This window comes from Lepidochelys olivacea (assembly GCF_965140295.1).
Source record: "Lepidochelys olivacea isolate rLepOli2 genome assembly, chromosome: 6".
In the NCBI taxonomy this organism is placed as follows: Eukaryota; Metazoa; Chordata; order Testudines; family Cheloniidae; genus Lepidochelys; species Lepidochelys olivacea.
The window spans coordinates 16,937,096-16,955,625 of record NC_140416.1 but is presented as its reverse complement, the minus strand read 5'-3'; the positions used below and the strand labels follow the sequence as shown (position 1 = coordinate 16,955,625).

At 43.5% G+C, this 18,530-nt stretch overlaps 1 protein-coding gene across 7 annotated transcripts in view; it reads left to right on the top strand.

The window, feature by feature from the left end:
• Positions 1-18,530, top strand: part of LOC311521808 (uncharacterized protein C11orf24 homolog) — a 65,918-nt gene that overhangs the window by 10,481 nt on the left and 36,907 nt on the right. Inside the window, exon 2 of one of the 7 annotated variants that reach the window (XM_084630418.1) lies at positions 6,386-6,469. The exons of 5 other annotated variants lie outside the window; for them this stretch is intronic. The gene's annotated coding sequence lies outside the window, so the exon portion shown is untranslated. Of the gene's footprint in view, positions 1-6,385; positions 6,512-18,530 lie in introns of all 7 variants that reach the window. One more of the 7 variants, XM_084630417.1, reaches the window with a different exon arrangement.

Sequence of the window (18,530 nt, the reverse complement as noted above, 5' to 3'; positions counted from 1 at the left end):
GGGGGCAGCAAAGTTGCACCTTCCTAGATGGTCTCGGTCATATGTGCAGTGTGACACACAGTGCATCTGTGTATCTTCACGTTGCATCTGTTCACAATGTTGTGAATTTTGCTGAGGAGTTAGTTATCGGTTGGATCTGATTACCTGTCTGAAAAGCAAGTTAATCTTCAGAAATCAAGGTTGTAGCTCTGTGTGTTGTTTGTCCCCTTGTGCCTAAGTACATCTCCTGTAGCCTTAATTTGAGGAGCCTCAGATTACTGTATCTTCTCTGGAGCTTCTCTGGAACAGCTCAGGCACAGTGTGTAGGAACAGCCAAGTAAGGCTGTATTGGGTAGCCTTAGCCTTGGTACGACAGTAACTGCTCGCTTAACGTTGTCGTTATGTTCCTGAAAAATGCCACTTTAAGCGAAAAGATGTTAAGCGAATCCAATTTCCCCAGGGAAATTTTTTTCTCCTGACCAAAGACTATATTTTATATATATAAAACACACACTATATGTTTTAAACAAACAGTTTAATACTGTACACAGCAATGATTGTGAAGCTTGGTTGGAGTGCTGCAGTCAGAGGGTGGGATGTTTCCCAGGGAATGCCTTACTGCTAAATGATGAACTAGCACTCAGCTGAGCCCTCAAGGGTTAACACACTGTTAATGTAACCTCATTCTCTACAAGGCAGCAGTAATGGAGGGAAGGGAGATAGTATGAGAGAGAGAGAGACAGAGACACACACCGTGTGTGTGTGTGTGAGAGAGAGAGTGAGACGGGCATTGCCCCTTTAAGTATGCTAACCCCACTCTAAGTAGATTGCCTGTTTAAGTAGATCAGCAAGTTGAGATGGCGGCTGCTGCCACCAAGCTCCCTCCGTCCTGAGCCCTGTCATGATTGTCTTCCCCCTCGCCCCTTGAAATGGGGTAAAGTAGCGGGTGGGAGGGGGACACTCTGACATTAGCACCCCTCTTCTTTTCTTCACCCTTCCCCCCGCACAGCAAGCAGGAGGCTCCCAGGAGCAGCTCCAAGGCAGAGGAAAGGAGCAGCACATGGCAGTTGGGGGAGGGACAGCTGAACTGCTTGGCATTTGATAGCCTGCTGGGCGGCTGCCACACAGGGAACTTACGGGAGCAGGGAGCTGTTAGGGAGACTGCCGGTCCACCCTGGTTCCAAGCCCCCAGCAGCTAGCTCCAATGGGCTGCTCTTCCTGCAAGCAGTGGACAAAACAGGAGGCTGCAAATAACATCATTAGGCAGCATTGCGCAACTTGAAATCAGCATGTTCTTTAACTGATCAGCAACTTAACAATGTTAACCGGGATGACTTTAAGTAAGGAGTTACTGTACTAGTTTTTGAAGTATTAAATCAGCCTAGACCTTTATTTTATCTATCTTTTGCATTTAATTTCCTTTTATGTTTGTTTATTTATTTATTTATTTTTTGCAAGCACCATTCTCCCATAAAACTAAAATCCATCTCAGCTCCTTTCTGTCCTGACATATGTGGAGGAAAGAGGGTGGTCTGTTTGTTCATATGCTCATAGACTCCTTGTTTGCCTCCTAAAGAGAGGTTCATTGAACTTCCTTAGTGACCTCTACCGCTTAAACTAATCATAATTGTCCCACTGTTCCCGTCTGCCCCACCTGTCTGTTGTGTTACACTTAGATGGTAAGCTTTTGGGATGGGGCCATCTTTATAGTTTGTATAGTGCATTAGCACAAAGGGGCCACAATCTCTGACTTGGGCCTCTCAGGGCTTCTGTAATATGAAAAGTAATCATGAAAATTCCCAGAGTCTGTTAGCGCACAGGGGATTAGAACAGAACTTGAGAGTCTTGGCTAACAAGGCTGCTACTCTGAAACCTGGACTCTATAGGATTCTGTTCCCCTTTTGGCACTGGCTTGCTGCCAGACCTTGAGCATCACACCTGCTTTCATTTAGCAGAACACTTGAGCACGTGCTTTAGGGCTTGCCTATATGCAAAAGTTATACTGGTTTAACTTAAATTGGTATAAAAAATGGCTCTGTTAGACTGATGCAAATCCTTGTATGGATGCTTACCTCAGTTTAGCTTACACAGTGTCCAAACAGGGGTTGTACCGGTCTAGCTAAATCTGGTTTTAAATTGATTTTAAGTTAAACTAGTGCAACTTCTGTGTGTAGACCAGGACATCTCATTAATTCAGTAGGATTTAAGTATGTGCTTTGCTGAATCCTGGCCTTCATCCCTTTCTGTTGAAAAACAGGATAAACTTTCCCCCACACCCTCTTTTTATAAAATGCTTTCATAGTCTGAGTGCAAGCACCACAGAAGTACAAAGTGTTATTTTCTACATTTATTCTGAGCTTGCAGGTGTTGAAAGCTTTCTGCTGTAGCTCTTCTGAATCCTGGCTTATGTTTGCTCTGTTTTCCACTGCAGGCCAAATAAATTCCTCCTGTCAGCAAGAATGCAGTTAAGAGTGCATGCATTGTGAGTTTCCACCATCAAAAGGATTTTTGAGTCCATATGGACCCACTCAGAACTGCTGTGGAATGAGTCCAAGGGGAGAGGGAAGTCCAACAAGAACTGGGTACACACACATGAATGGGTGTTGGGGTTGGAATTCATCCCTAACGGAGAAGAGGGGATTAATAGTTTGTATGAGTGTTCGTAAAGGCAAACTGGTAGAAGAGAAGTAATTGGGGCCTGTGCATCAAGTCCAGTAAGCCATCAGAATGACTCCTGTGACATTCATCTGAGCTGCTTGCACTGTATCCTGGCTTTTCAGTTTGCCTCAAACCCAGAATGCTATTTAAACATAGTGGGTGTTTTTTTAGATATTAAAAACACAAGGGAAGTAGAACAATCTTTCCTAGAAGTTTCTAAAACTGTTTTAATGATCCTTTGGCTAGATCTGTGATTTCATATAGAAGGTAAGCACTGAACTGGATATTGAGAGAGACCTGGCTTCAATGACCACCTCTGCCACACACACACCTGTATGACTTTGGACAAGTCACTCTGACTTCCTGTGCCTCAGTTCCCCATCTGTAAAATGGGTATCCTACCTTGTCTATTTAAGCCATAAGCTCTTCGTGGCAGAGACTGTGTCTTATGGGTATGTGCAGCGCCTAGTGCAATGGGGTCCTTCCCAATCTTTGTTGGGGGACCTTTAAGTGCAACTGTAATACAAATAATATTTTGCTCTAATTTTGTGAATGGGATCTGCAGTTGGGTGATATAATCACATCTAATAGCAAAGGAAAATTTAGCTGAATTTTTTTCTCATTAAATTTTCGTTCTTATATTTACCTTAACACCAATGGGAAGCTGCTGTCTTGACAGTGTGAGGATGCAAACTGGAGTGGGCTAGAAACACCTTGTGAGAAGGTGTAAGAACTGCTCGGAAGAGAGTATATGTGCGCTCGCGCGCGTGCGCTCTCTCTCTCTCTCTCTCTCTCTCACACTCACGTTTCCTGTAACCCTTCCTGAGCTGAGGCTTTATTAGTAGCTTAAATAATAGAATATAAACATCAGTCTAAAGTTTTCTTTGAAGTGTGGCTCTCCAAGGATTTTCCCTGCAGCGGCCCTCTCTATTGTAGTTCCTAGTGTTCTTTTACCTCTAAGAAATGCTCTAGATTCTAGTAAATCCTGGTTGACTCTAACAAGGTACATCTCTCAGCATGGGTTAGCAGTAACTTCTCTGCATCTTTATGTATGGGTCTAGCACCCTGGCTTAACAGAAAAGCCATGTATTTCTCTGTAGTTTCTTAGAAAGCCTGACCTTCATACATGCTTTAGATTGAAAAGCTTGACGTCCTAGTTACTAATAATTAAGAAGTAGTCTTTGGATTCTGTGAGCGCGCATGTTTCCATGTGACAAATCCCTTTGCAGGACTGAGCGCTTATTTGGTATACTTTATTATCTGACTCTGTCTGAGAGAAGGAGACAATTAAAATTCACAAGAAGCAGAGATGACAGTTGTGCTACGTTCATGACTATGGGAGTGTGAGTACATGTTATACTTATACATAATAAGAAACCAAATCTTATAACTAATCAGTGAAGATATTTCCATTTCCCCTAAAGTTACACAAGTGAAAATCGGGGGCTGGGGGGATTCAATCAGTTGTTGTTTCCATTTGAGATATCTGTGGAAACCTTATCCCTAGGTGATCAAATGGTCCCTTCTGGCCTTAAATCTATGAACCTTTCTGTACCACTCTGTTAGTATAATTAGTTGGGCATTGCTAGTGGATGTTACTCAGAACAACTTGTTCTGAGCGATTACATGCAGGTTCCACTTTTGTATTTGTTTGGTAAAAAATCTTATTCACTAAGGCTCATAAGAGTGTCAGGTGTGTGAATGTTTTCCATTTACATTCTGTTCTGAACAGGGCTTTAAAAAAAGTGTATTAGTACATGGATCTGTGACTATTACCTGGAAAATCATTCATTCTCTCTCTCCAGCAGGGCTTTGTTTCAGAATTCAGGAGTATCATTAACTTGAAAAAACAACTTCTTGCTCATCCATCTAGGTAACATGCTGAATCTGTGAAAATCTGGGATCATCTTTTAAAGGAGCAGACTCCCTCCATCCTTGATTGGTTTTTTTCTTTGTCCCCTTTAGTCCTTCTTGTAAATTAATCCTGATTATTGCCTGCATGAAGTGTGCAAAACCTGTTTCATCTTCTCAGTCTGTTGATATTGAGGCTTTGATGGTCTGTCTCTCAGTTTATTGCTCCATTTCAGTGATGGATGTGATGCAACTGGGTTATAATGTCCTTTTAGGATTATATAGTACCTTTCATCATGAAGGATCCCCAAGTACTTTTCACACATGGAAATGGCTTCACTTTCAACTTACAAGCAGCCACTTCAGTGATGTATCACAAACAGATATTTAGCTGTCTACAGCAACATCATACCATTTTTTTGGGACAAGAAATCCAAATAACTACTGTAACCAAGAGCCATCTTTATTTGTATAGGTTCCGAGTCAGGACAGCATCTGAACATATGCATAATGCTGTCACAATGAAGGTCAGTCTGCTTCAGATATTTGCTCTGTGTAGTGCTTAGTGGTCTGGGATGGAAAGAGGTAAGGCCTTGAAGTAAATTTTAGATTTTTTTTTTTATTTGCAGTGGGTGGTGTTTAGTCAACTGGTGTATGAGGTTCTGTATTCAGACCTTTGCTGTCATTGGGATTCATAGGGATTGATGCAATTTTTGAATTCTGTGTCTATGGGGAAGCAATAGTTACGGAAGGACTTTAGAAAGGAAACAAATGTGAAAATGTGGATGTAACTCTCTTTTAAATTTCATACCTTTTGCAGCATGCTTGTAATACTGGTTCATTTGTTTGGTTTTTGGTAGAAAATTTTACATCAAAAGCCTTTGCTTAAGGAAATTTCAATTACTGGGAGAGGAAATGAATTGCTTCTGCCATTAGTGTTGTGCATCAGTGAGGGCTAGATGGGCCCATTCCTAATGAAGACTGTATTTTGGAAATTGAGTTTTTCTCTGTAAATTTTCTCTCCTGTGAGATGTAATTAGTTGATAAAACATTTCTTTTTTGATTAAATTTTTTATTTAATCTGGTAGCTACTTGGTTACAAGATATAATTTTGTACATTGCTTAACTTTGGGAGATGTTTGGAGAACAGCTGGTCCCTGTAATCTGAAACCTACTAGGTGTTCACTAAAGGTGTTAATTCTGCTCTCTGTTAGTTAACTTTCCTACCTGTCCTGGGACTCTCAAAAAGATTCTTTGAGGCTTGTGGGTACGTTGGATCATAGCCTCATGTGACATCACTAATAAAGTGCTTCAAGTATCTTGCCTGGGACTTCCAACAAAGTGTGGATCTAATAGTCTTGATTTTTTCAAATAAGAACCTCATTCACCCCCTTGTTAATTATGTTTGAGATCATCTTTGTACATTGAAAAGGGTAAAACAAATGTTTTTGCTTCTTAGTTCCTCTTAAAAACTCTGACAATGGCCATCCAGGCATAGGGTAGTCGCTTAACAAAAAAAACCAAACCACTGATCCCAGGAAGAGCTGATATACAAATCTGACGGGGGGGTTGGGGGCAGAAAGAGTAGAATCTGAAAGAGTCTTGCACTCAGATACCATGTTTGAAATGGATGCAAGTTGATGATCAATATTTATGCAAACTAGAACTGCACTTTGCATGTATACCCAAACAAACATACCAGGAACTGATGTATTTTATTTTATTATACACAATGATATGTGTTTCAAATGGGTAGGTTCATTGTCATGGCTGTACCCTCTGTGCCTTTCAGTCTTAATTGCATAGTTCCCACCACTGTAGTATCTGAGCACCTCATGATCTTCAATGTATTTGTCCACACAACACCCCTGTGAGTGCTACTATCCCTTTCTTACAGATGGGGACCTGAGCCACAGAGAAACAAAGTGACTTGTCCCCGGTCACCCAGGAAGTCTGTGGTGGAGCTGTGAATTGAGCCCTGGTCAGTGCCTTATCCCTTGGTTCTCAACCTTTCCAGACTACTGTACGTACCCCTTTCAGGAGTCTGATTTGTCTTGCTTACCCCCAAGTTTCACCTCACTTAAAAACTACTTGTTTACAAAATCAGACATAAGACAAAAATGTCACAGTACACTATTACTGAAAGATTGCTTGCTTACTTATTTTTACCAGATGTATAAAATAAATCATTTGGAATATAAATATTATACTTACATTTCAGTGTATAGTATAGAGAGCACTATAAACAAGTCATTGTCTGTGTGAAATTTCAGTTTGTACTGACTCGCTAGTGTGTTTTTACGTAGCCTGTTGTAAAACTAGGCAAATATCTAGATGAGTTGATGTACCCCCTGAAAGACTCCTGTGTAACCCCAGGGGTACAAGTATCTCTGGTTGAGGATGACTAGCAACAGACCATGCATCTCCTCATGCTTTTACAGCAAAAGGGGAGAGGCAAGCAGCATTTTCACAGGACAGATCTGTGCAGGAAACCAACATAATATGCTGCATCCAAAAGTCCCTTAGGTGCTGAGTCCTGGTTTAGCATGTGATAAGCATCCCACCGTGAAGTCTCTGAGCACAGCTCCCAGAAAAGCAGTTCCACGTGTGCATCTATGTAGGTAGCTCTAGGGAGTTATTTAGGGCAGTGTTTTCAACACTTCGCTGTCTGTGTGTGCTTGTGGAAGCCTGGCAGATGAACACACGTGTACTGCGCAGGCAACTGGGCACAGAAATAGATGCATGTGACACTCTTGAAACTTATGTAAATATACACACCATTACCCTCACTGTGCAGATATGGAGGGAGCTACATTCAGTTGCACCTTTTGCCCTATTTTCTGTTTAAAACCCTATGAGCAGCCTCTGTGTTGGCTGGCCAGCAGCAGCTCTGACTGAGCATTGTTAAATTTAATTAAGATTGCATGGTAGGCGTAAGCCTTGAAACTAAGGCAATGTGAGTGATCTGCATGAAAACCTTTGCCCATGCAAGGCTGAATTAGAAAGACTAACTGAGCAAAGATTTAAAAGAGCTAAGTGTGTCTAGCTTGATTTAATTTTTAAGAGTTAAAGTATAGATCTCTAATTAGTGAAGTTTTTAAATGAGAAATATTCAGTCAACTCCAGAATTTCTAGACTTTTACATTGTAAACTCTGTAGCTGATGTTCATTACAGCAGTGTTTCTATGTGGGGATTAACTCTGGATCTTCAACTTAAAGCAAACGGTTGGATTTTTTCATGTATTGGTTTTGTAAAGTACCACCTGCTGCTTGTATCTTGTACACTTGGCTGCTTCACATCTTTCACTGTTTGGATGGTATATAAAGGGAATTCATTGTAGCTAGTCTCAAATTAGGCTCTTAATGAGCTCAGATGAGTTTGAGGTCAGGCTTCAAGGGTTTCTTCAGGTATGTTAGCAACAAGAAGAAAGTCAAGGAAAGCGTGGGCCCCTTACTGAATGAGAGAGACAACCTAGTGACAGAGGATGTGGAAAAAGCTAATGTACTCAATGCTTTTTTTGCCTCTGTCTTTACAAACAAGGTCAGGTCCCAGACTACTGCACTGGGCAGCACAGCATGGGGAGGAGGTGACCAACCCTCTGTGGAGAAAGAAGTGGTTTGGGACTATTTAGAAAAGCTGGACGAGCACAAGTCAATGGGGCCGGATGCACTGCATCTGAGAGTGCTAAAGGAGTTGGCGGATGTGATTCAGAGCCTTTGGCCATTATCTTTGAAAACTCATGGCCATTGGGGGAGGTCCCGGACAACTGGAAAAAGGCTAATGTAGTGCCCATCTTTAAAAAAGGGAAGAAGAAGGATCCTGGGAACTACAGGCCAGTCAGCCTCACCTCAGTCCCTGGAAAAATCATGGAGCAGGTCCTCAAGGAATCAATTCTGAAGCACTTAGAGGAGAGGAAAGTGATCAGGAACAGTCAGCATGGATTCACCGAGGGCAAGTCATGCCTGATTAATCTAATTGCCTTCTATGATGACATAACTGGCTCTGTGGATGAGGGGAAAGCAGTGGACATGTTATTCCTTGACTTTAGCAAAGCTTTTGACACTGTCTCCCACAGTATTCTTGCCAGCAAATTAAAGAAGTATGGGCTGGATGAATGGACTATAAGGTGGATAGAAAGCTGGCTAGATTGTCGGGCTCTGCGGGTAGTGATCAATGGCTCCATGTCTAGTTGGCAGCCAGTATCAAGCGGAGTGCCCCAAAGGTCGGTCCTGGGGCCAGTTTTGTTCAATATCTTCATTAATGATCTGGAGGATGGCGTGGATTGCACCCTCAGCAAGTTTGCAGATGACACTAAACTGGGAGGAGAGGTAGATACAATGGAGGGTAGGGATAGGATACAGAGGGACCTAGACAAATTAGAGGATTGGGCCAAAAGAAATCTGATGAGGTTCAACAAGGACAAGTGCAGAGTCCTGCACTTACGACAGAAGAATCCCATGCACCGCTACAGAGTAGGGACCTAATGGCTAGGCAGCAGTTCTACAGAAAAGAACCTAGGGGTTACAGTGGACAAGGAGCTGGATATGAGTCAACGGTGTGCCCCTGTTGCCAAGAAGGCCAATGGCATTTTGGGATGTATAGGTAGGGGCATTGCCAGCAGATCAAGGGACGTGATCGTTCCCCTCTCTACGACATTGGTGAGGCCTCCTCTGGAGTACTGTGATCAGTTTTGGGCCCCACAGTACAAGAAGGATGTGAAAAAATTGGAGTGTCCAGCGGAGGGCAACAAAAATGATTAGGGGATTGGAACACACGACTTTTGAGGAGAGGCTGAGGGAACTGGGATTGTTTAGTCTGCAGAAGAGAAGAATGAGGGGGGATTTGATAGCTGCTTTCAACTACCTGAAAGGGGGTTCCAAAGAGGATGGATCTAGACTGTTCTCAGTGGTAGCAGGTGACAGAATGAGGAGTAATGGCCTCAGGTTGCAGTGGGGGAGGTTTAGGTTGGATATTAGGAAAAACTTTTTCATTAGGAGGGTGGTAAAGCACTGGAATTTGTTACCTAGGGAGGTGGTGGAATCTCCTTCCTTTGAAGTTTTTAAGGTCTGGCTTGACAAAGCCCTGGCTGGGATGATTTAGTTGGGGATTGGTCCTGCTTTGAGTAGGGGGTTGGACTAGATGACCTCCTGAAGTCCCTTCCAACCCTGATATTCTATTATTGAAATTGGCAGGAAAGGTGCTACCCCTTTAAGATTTCAGTGGGCATAATCTGGCGTTGCAAGAGGATGCCCATGCAGTATCAGGATGGTGAAATCTGTGCACTCTAGTACCATATGGTGTCCGAAGCTGCTGGTTGCTTGATAGATGCAGGCTGGAAGCGGTATTGCTTGGAGCTTGCACAGTCGTTCTGTGGGAGGGGATATTCAAGAGAGTGAGTACAGAGATCCAGATACAGCCAATCTGGTGCTTCAGATCCCTTCCTTGGGGAGGTGTGCCCCAGGAATGAGGGGAGGGGAGGAGGAAGGTGATGCACGGGGCCTGGTTGGGGCATGGGAAAGGGAAGGGGGTTCACCTTAGCTGTTGAGTAGCTCAACTTTTTTTTTTTTTTTTTGGCTCTGGGAAGGTGAATAGAAGAGGGAAACGAGAATATAAATATACAGCATGTACAAAAAGCCAAGACTTAGACAAATGGGCTACAAACAGTTTTAGTGGTGACAAATTGTCTGTTGCAGTTTAAGATGTGGAACAGCTTTCTGGTTCAACCTATCTGAGCCAAAGGATTGGTGAGCAGTATTCCAGGTTTAATTCCCTTTCAGTCGGTTGTCATAATAAATAACATGGTGTGAACATCTAATCCTCGCTGCAGGGTACTTATTCTGTTCTGTGCTCTGCCCCAGCAGAGTTACCTAATAACGCAATGCAGACAGTTGAAGTGCAGAGCTCCTGTAAATTGTCTGAAGCCTACAAGGAATACCTAGCACTGAGGAGGAGGCTGTTATAGGTGGCTGAGTATAAACTGACTGAGAGCTAGAAGTGCTGCCGTCTATGATATATGCTGCAGTTAGTTCCTCCGCAGTTCATATAGAAGGTAATTTTTTCAGTGAAGATCTTTTTGTTTGCTATTAGTGAGATCTTCCCTCTAAATACAATGTACCATTTCATGTCTGCCCCCATACTGCAGCCCCGTGGAGCTGAGCCCATGGGCCAGAGGCAAGGACACAGAATCCATCTGCCATTTCAAGGGCATACAGGACCTGCCTAGAGGTTGCCAGGTGTCTGGTTTTCGACCAGAAAGTCTTGTAGAAAAGGAGACCTGACAGTGTCCGGTCACCTGAGTAACTGTCCACAAACTGTTCCACCGCTGGACAGTTTTCCCATGCATGTGCGGAATTAATTTTATGCGCACCAATATAGAGGTGATGTGTGACATATCACCTCCATATTGGTGCACATAACAAAATTCATGTGGTGGGGCCGAGAGGCTCAGGGCTGGGGCAGAGGATTGGGGTGAGGGGCTCAGGGCTGGGGCAGACGGTTGGGGTGCAGGTTCTGGGGGCTACAGTAGGGAGAGAGGACTCCTCTTCTCCACCCCCCCCCCCCAGCTCTCTCCCCCTACAGTAGTATTTGGGCTGGGGAGGAGGGAGAGATGCCTCTCCCTGGCCATGGCAGGTCTGAGCTGGGGCCAGCGGGGAGAGGCACCCCTCCCCTCCCCTCCCCGCCGCGGCCCTGAGCCTCTGCATGGGGCTTAACAGGTCATGCAGCTTAGAGGGAACTTAGCTGCGGGGAGGGCGGGAAGAGCAGCTGCTGCTGGAGCTGGAGGAGCACTTTATGGCCCTACTAAATTCATGATCCACTGTGGTCAATTTCACAGTCATAGGATTTTAAAATAGTGAATTTCAGCTATTTAAATCTGAAATTTCATGGTGATGTTATTGTAGGGCTCCTGACCCAAAGAGGAGTTTTGGGGGGGTTGCAAGGTTATTGTAGGGGGGTGTTGCGGTACTGCTACCCTTACTTCTGCACTGCCGGTGGCCGCGCTGCCTTCAGAGCTGGGCAGCTGGAGCATGGTGGCTGCTGGCCGGGAGCCCAGCTCTGAAGGCAGAGCCGCCGCCAGCAGCAGCACAGAAGTAAGGACGGCCTGGTATGGTACTGCCGCCCTGACTTCTGCACTGCTGCCTGCAGGGCTGGGCCCTCAGTCAGCAGCCACCATGCTCTGGCCGTCCAGCTTTGCACTGCCTTCAGAGGTAAGGGTGGCAATACTGCAACCCCCCAAAATAACCTTGCGATCCCCCTGCAATTTCCTTTTGGGTCAGGAAGCCCAATATGAGAAACACTGGTCTCCCCCTGTGAAATCTGTATAGTACAGTGTAAAAGCGCAAAGATGACCAGATTTCACGGGGGGAGACCAGATTTGATGGCTGTGAATTTGGTAGGGCCCTACCCATAGCACACTGCTGTAGAGATACTGGACTGCTCTAGAGCAGCCCACTGAGACTGGTGCAAATTATAGCAGCTCCAAGGGTACTGTAATTTATGAGAAGGACCATTTGGGCCCCTGGAACAGCCCAGGAGCCAGAGGGTGTCTAAAGGTGTCATAAAGTGTGGAACTGCGTTAGCATTTTTGTTAGAAGCTTCTGTCTCAGATCCTAGCAAACGCCAGTTCCTGGCCATCCACTAGGACTGCCCTGTGCTCTAGATCTCCAGAGTGGGTTAAGCTTCTGGAGCCTGAACGGAGTCCAGTCATTCTTGGGGTCCCTCGGTGCACACTCAGAGTTCAGATCTTCTATCTGGCACCCCCTTACTGTTATACCAATAAAATAAAAACCAGCAGGATCTTATTAAAGGGAAAAAGGCAAAATACCACATTTATTGTGAATACAGAAAGAATCATAGTAATCAGTTAGTTATAGTTATAACATTCCATTCCCTCTCATATTTACACACACGTTCTGCAAGGTTGTTATCATAGTTACCAGCCTTAGAGTTGCTCATGCCAAGCCACTGGCCAGGTGGCCTGGACATGAGGAGGGAGCAGGGCCTTGTCAGATGCTCATCTGATGCTCCTGGAAGTTGGTTTGCAGAATCAGACCCCAAAGTTCTCACTTTCTAGAGTCCACTTTTATAGGAATTGCTTCCTATGCCAGTCTATGGGAATTGCTTCATCATGCTGTTGCTGGATCAATCAGCAGATGGCACATTCCTGACGGCTCCGTGCTGCCAGATGTTATCTTGTTCTTTGGTTCTCCCGTCCTTGAGGCTGTTGGGTGGATTCCAGTCTGCCCTCCGGGAGCCCTCTGGTTATTTCCACTTGACGCCTTCTTCAGCCGATGGACACTGGATTCTTAGGCTGGCGCCTCCCTGATCATTCAGTTATTATCCACACCAAGCATCCATCCACATACATCCTCTATCTCTATTTTAATCACAATTGTTCATACAACAAAAGGGCAGGGAGTCTCTGGGTGCTGTTTCTGTTGTTAGAGTATTGCTTTGAGTCTCTCTCTGTGTGAATTGCTTTGAGAACAGACTCTGTCTTAGAATGTACTGATGCAATTAGCAGCTTGCAAGTTTCACACATAGAGGGAGAGATACAGTACCAAAAACCAAGAGACGTCTTAATTAGTAATACCCTGGAATTTAACCTATGGGGAATCAAACTCATTTGTGATTTTAATACAGAACTTCTTTAATATGATCCAACATAATGAGTGTTGGAATTCACTGTCCAACCTTCTAGCCCCACTGGGCGCACCACTGACCCTTCAGACTCCCCAGTACTTGAATCCACCCTTCTCCCAGAGAAGGTGTGAAGCTTCTGGTTTACAGTTTAATTCCCTTGGGGGCACGTGGCAGTTGTGAAGCAGTCCCACACACACTTTGTACAGTCTAATGTTATGTTCTTTATATTTAATCACGTGAAGCACAAGAGTGCAAATCACACTGTTAACCCATAGGATAAATGCACCCCAGTATTTTGAGGGTGAGGAAGTTAGATTTGGACATACTAACTAGCTTGATGGGCTACACACACAAAACAATAAATGTCCCTAAATGTAATGTCCTTCATTAGCGTACCCTTCCCTTGGGAGATCATCTGTGTTTAGGCAGGCAGGGTCTTTCACCCCATTGCCTACTCTCATCTTCCGCTGGTTCAAGAAGGCTCTCAGTCCCAGTCTCTCCTCCACATCTCAGTTTTTCATAGACTCCTGCTGGGGTCACTAGGTTTTTTTGTTTGTTTGTTTGTTTTTCTCCTCTTCCTAAGCCAGGTCTACGCTACAAATTTACATCTGCGCAGCTACGCCACTGTAGCACATCTGGTGAAGACGCTCTGAGCCAACCGGAGAGAGCTCTCCCATCGCCTTAATAACTCCATTTCTGAGAGCAGCGGTAGCTATGTTGGCAGGAAAAGCTCTCCCGCTAACGTAGCACTGTCTACACAGGGGATTACGGTCAGTATAACAACTTCGATCAGGGATGTGGATTTTTTGCATCCCTGTGCGATGTAATTCTACGGAAGTAAGTATGTACTGCTGTAGACCAAGCCCTGGTAGTCCCATTACTTACTTCCTCCTCTTGCCTGAAGGGAGGGAGGTTTGGATCTTCTCCCAGCTAAAGCAAACCCACTGTCCCAGGGTATTTTCCTTTCAATAGATGATCATTGCATGCTGATCACTCATCATTGTCTCTGGTCTGGAAGAGACTTGACATGATCTGGCTACCTCAGGGTGGATCCCTGCACATATATGCTTTCTGTGACACAATGTCATGATAAAATTTCATAAAATCATCCACAATTCAGAAGTGGCACAGAGAGAACCCCTAATTTGTCACAGCTTCAATTTTGCATTAGATTTTAAATGCATGAAAAATACTATCCTGTTGCAAGACCCAAGTGTCTTTAACAGTTAATATGTTTTCAGTAATTGACCAGATGTATAAAAACAGCAGGGTAAAAAGACGATTGATAAACTTACTGTTGGAATTTATGTGAAACTGCAATGTACTGCAAAGGAATACTTCTCTAAAAGGCCTGCTGACCAACATTCAATCTTCCCCTGTGTAAGAAATGTAATCAGTTTGAACAGTAATGATCAGAGGTCAGATTTGATAGGACTTGGAGTCATAATCTCCCAGGATCTACTCTATAGAGCTGGCAATATTGCCAACTCTCATGATTTTGTCATGAGTCTCATGATTATTGGTTTCAGAGTAGCAGCTGTGTTAGTCTGTATCCGCAAAAAGAAAAGGAGTACTTGTGGCACCTTAGAGACTAACACATTTATTTGAGCATAAGCTTTCGTGAGCTACAGTTCACTTCGTCGGATGCATTCAGTGAAAAATACAGTGGGAAGATTTATATACACAGAGAACATGAAACAATGGGTGTTACCATACACACTGTAAGGAGAGTGATCAGGTAAGGTGAGCTATTACCAGCAGGAGAGCAGGGGGGAAGGGGGGTGGACCTTTTGTAGTGATAATCAAGGTGGGCCATTTCCAGCAGTTGACAAGAATGCTGAGGAACAGTGGGGGAGGGAATAAACATGGGGAAATAGTTTCACTTTGTGTAATGACCCATCCACTCCCAGTCTCTAGTCAAGCCTAGGTTAATTGTATCCAGTTTGCAAATTAATTCCAATTCAGCAGTCTCTCATTGGAGTCTGTTTTTTTTTTTTTTTTTTTAAGAATTGCAACTTTTAGGTCTGTAATCGAGTGACCAAAGAGATTGAAGTGTTCTCCGACTGGTTTTTGAATGTTATAATTCTTGGCGTCTGATTTGTGTCCATTTATTCTTTTACTTAGAGACTGTCCAGTTTGACCAATGTACATGGCAGAGGGGCATTGCTGGCACATGATGGCATATATCAGATTGGTAGAAGTGCAGGTGAACGAGCCTCTGATAGTGTGGCTGATGTTATTAGGCCCTTTGATGGTGTCCCCTGAATAGATATGTGGACACAGTTAGCAACAGGCTTTGTTGCAAGGATAGGTTCCTGGGTTAGTGATTCTGTTGTGTGGTTGCTGGTGAGTATTTGCTTCAGGTTGGGGGGCTGTCTATAAGCAAGGACTGGCCTGTCTCCCAAGATCTGTGAGAGTGATGGGTCGTCCTTCAGGATAGGTTGTAGATCCTTGTTGATGCGTTGTAGAGGTTTTAGTTGGGGGCTGACGGTGATAGCTAGTGGCGTTCTGTTATTTACTTTCTTGGGCCTGTCCTGTAGTGGGTGACTTCTGGGAACTCTTCTGGCTCCGTCAGTCTGTTTCTTCACTTCAGCAGGTGGGTATTGTAGTTGTAAGAATGCTTGACAGAGATCTTGTAGGTGTTTGTCTGAGGGGTTGGAGCAAAGGCAGTTGTATTGTAGAGCTTGGCTGTAGACAATGGATCGTGTGGGGTGGTCTGGATGAAAGCTGGAGGCATGTAGGTAGGCATGCGGTCAGTAGGTTTCCGGTATAGGGTGGTGGTTATGTGACCATCGCTTATTAACACCATAGTGTCCAGGAAGTGGATCTCTTGTGTGGACTGGTCCAGGCTGAGGTTGATGGTGGGATGGAAATTGTTGAAATCATGGTGGAATTCCTCAAGGGCTTCTTTTCCATGGGTCCAGATGATGATGATGTCATCAATGTAGCGCAAGTAGAGTAGGGACATTAGGGGACGAAAGCTGAGGAAGCGTTGTTCTAAGTCAGCCATAAAAATGTTGGCATACTGTGGGGCCATGCGGGTATCCATAGCAGTGCCGCTGATTTGAAGGTATACATTATCCCCAAATGTGAAATAGTTATTCCTTTCCTTAAAGCCCCAGCTCCTGGAGTAAAGTGGATATGTAATGATATCAGCCTCCATTCTTAAAGAAAAAAGTGTCTAGTAGGGCTGTCAAGCAATTAAAAAAATTAATCTCAATCACACGATTAAAAAAGATTAATAGAATACCATTTATTTAATATTTTTGGATGTTTTCTACATTTTCAAATATTGATTTCAGTTACAACACAGAATGCAAAGTGTACAGTGCTCACTTTATATTTTTGATTACAAATATTTGCACTGTAAACAAAATATTTTTCAATTCAACTCATACAAGTAGTACTGTACTCATACTGTAGTGCAATCTCTATTGTGAAAGTGTTACTTACAAATGTAGATTTATTTTTTTGTTGCATAACTGCACTCCAACACAAAACAATGTAAAGTTGTAGTACCTACAAGTCCACTCTGTCCTACTTCCTGTTCAGCCACTCACTCAGACAAACTAGTTTGATAACAATTTGCAGGAGATAATGCTGCCTGCTTCTTGTTTACAACGTCACCTGAAAGTGAGAACAGGCACTCGCATGGCATTGTTGTAGCCAGCATCACAGGATATTTACATGCCAGTTGCACTAAAGATTCATATGTCCCTTCATGCTTCAACCACCATCCCATAGGACATGCGTCCATGCTGATGACGGGTTCTGTTCAATAACGATCCAAAGCAGAGCAGATGGACGCATGTTCATTTTCATCATCTGAGTCAGCCGATGGTTGATTTTCTTTTTTGGTGGTTTGGGCTCTGTAGTTTCCGCATCAAAGTGTTGCTCTTTTAAGACCTCTGAAAGCATGCACCACACCTCGTCCTTCTCAGATTTTGGAAGACACTTCAGATTCTTAAACCTTGGGTCGAGTGCTGTAGCTATCTTTAGAAATCTCACATTGGTACCTTCTTTGCGTTTTGTCCAATCTGTAGTGAAAGTGTTCTTAAAACAAACGTGCTGAGTCATCATCCAAGACTGCTAGAACATGAAATATATGGCAGAATGCTGGTAAAACAGAACAGGAGACATACATTTCTCCCCCACGGAATTCAGTCACAAATTTAATTAATGCATTATTTTTTTAATGAGCATCTGTGGCGGTTCAATACAAGACAGGACACGGCTTTAGGCAAGCAAGCAGGCTGGTCTGCTGACGGGATTGCCCCTGTCAGCTTTTCCACCTCTTTTATTTCTCTCCCCCCTGCACATTACATACTCCGACCGCAAAAGGCATCAACAAAGGAAATAATATGACTTTGATTAATATTCTTATTTACCAGCCTCTATCTACTGCAATCTTTGTTCTCAGGCCTTGAGCTCAGGCCAAGGAAGCTTCCCACGGTTGATGTCCTTTAATTGACTTCCCAATGGTCCATGTTCCCATGGGTCCATGTCCTTGGACAGAGCAATATGTGCATCGCTCCTACACAACAGTCAGGGTGTGCCCTGACTGTTTCCAGGTGCATGAACGCTACATGAACCCTTCAAGCATCCTCAGCATGGAAGCATGTCCTCTGGAATGGTGGCCAAAGCATGAAGAGGCATACGAGTGTTTAGCATATCTGGCACGTAAGTATCTTGCAACACTGGCTACAAATGTGCCATGTGAAAGCCTGTTCTCACTTTCAGATGACATTGTAAATAAGAAGCAGGGAGCAGTATCCCCCTTAAATATAAACAGACTTTTGTCTTAGTGATTGGCTGAACAAGAAGTAGGACTGAGTGGACTTGTATGCTCCAAAGTTTTACATTGTTTTGTTTTTGAGTGCAATTATGTAACAAAAAAAAAATCTAAATTTGTAAGTTACTTTTGGAATAAAGAGATTATACTACAGTACTTGTATGAGGTGAATTGAAAAATACTGTTTCTTTTGTTTGTTACAGTGCAAATATTTGTAATAAAAAAGAATATAAAGTGAGCACTGTACACTTTGTATTCTGTGTGGTAATAGAAATCAATATATTTGAAAATGTAGGAAAACATCCAAAAATATTTAATACATTTCAATTGGTATTCTATTGTTTAGCAGTGCGATTAATCATGATGAATGTTTTAAATTGGGGTTAATTTTTTTGAGTTAATCGCATGAGTTAACTGCAATTAATCGACGACCCTAGTTTCTAGTCCTCATGGGTGTGGAGAGCTTCAAATTGTAACCCCAGTGCACCCTACAGCCTCAAAAAGCAGAAGGCAAATTAAAAAGAACACCAAATCCATTATTTTTTACATAATCTCATGATTTTGATGAGGCTGACTCATGATCTTTTGAACATTCGGGATTGGCAATCC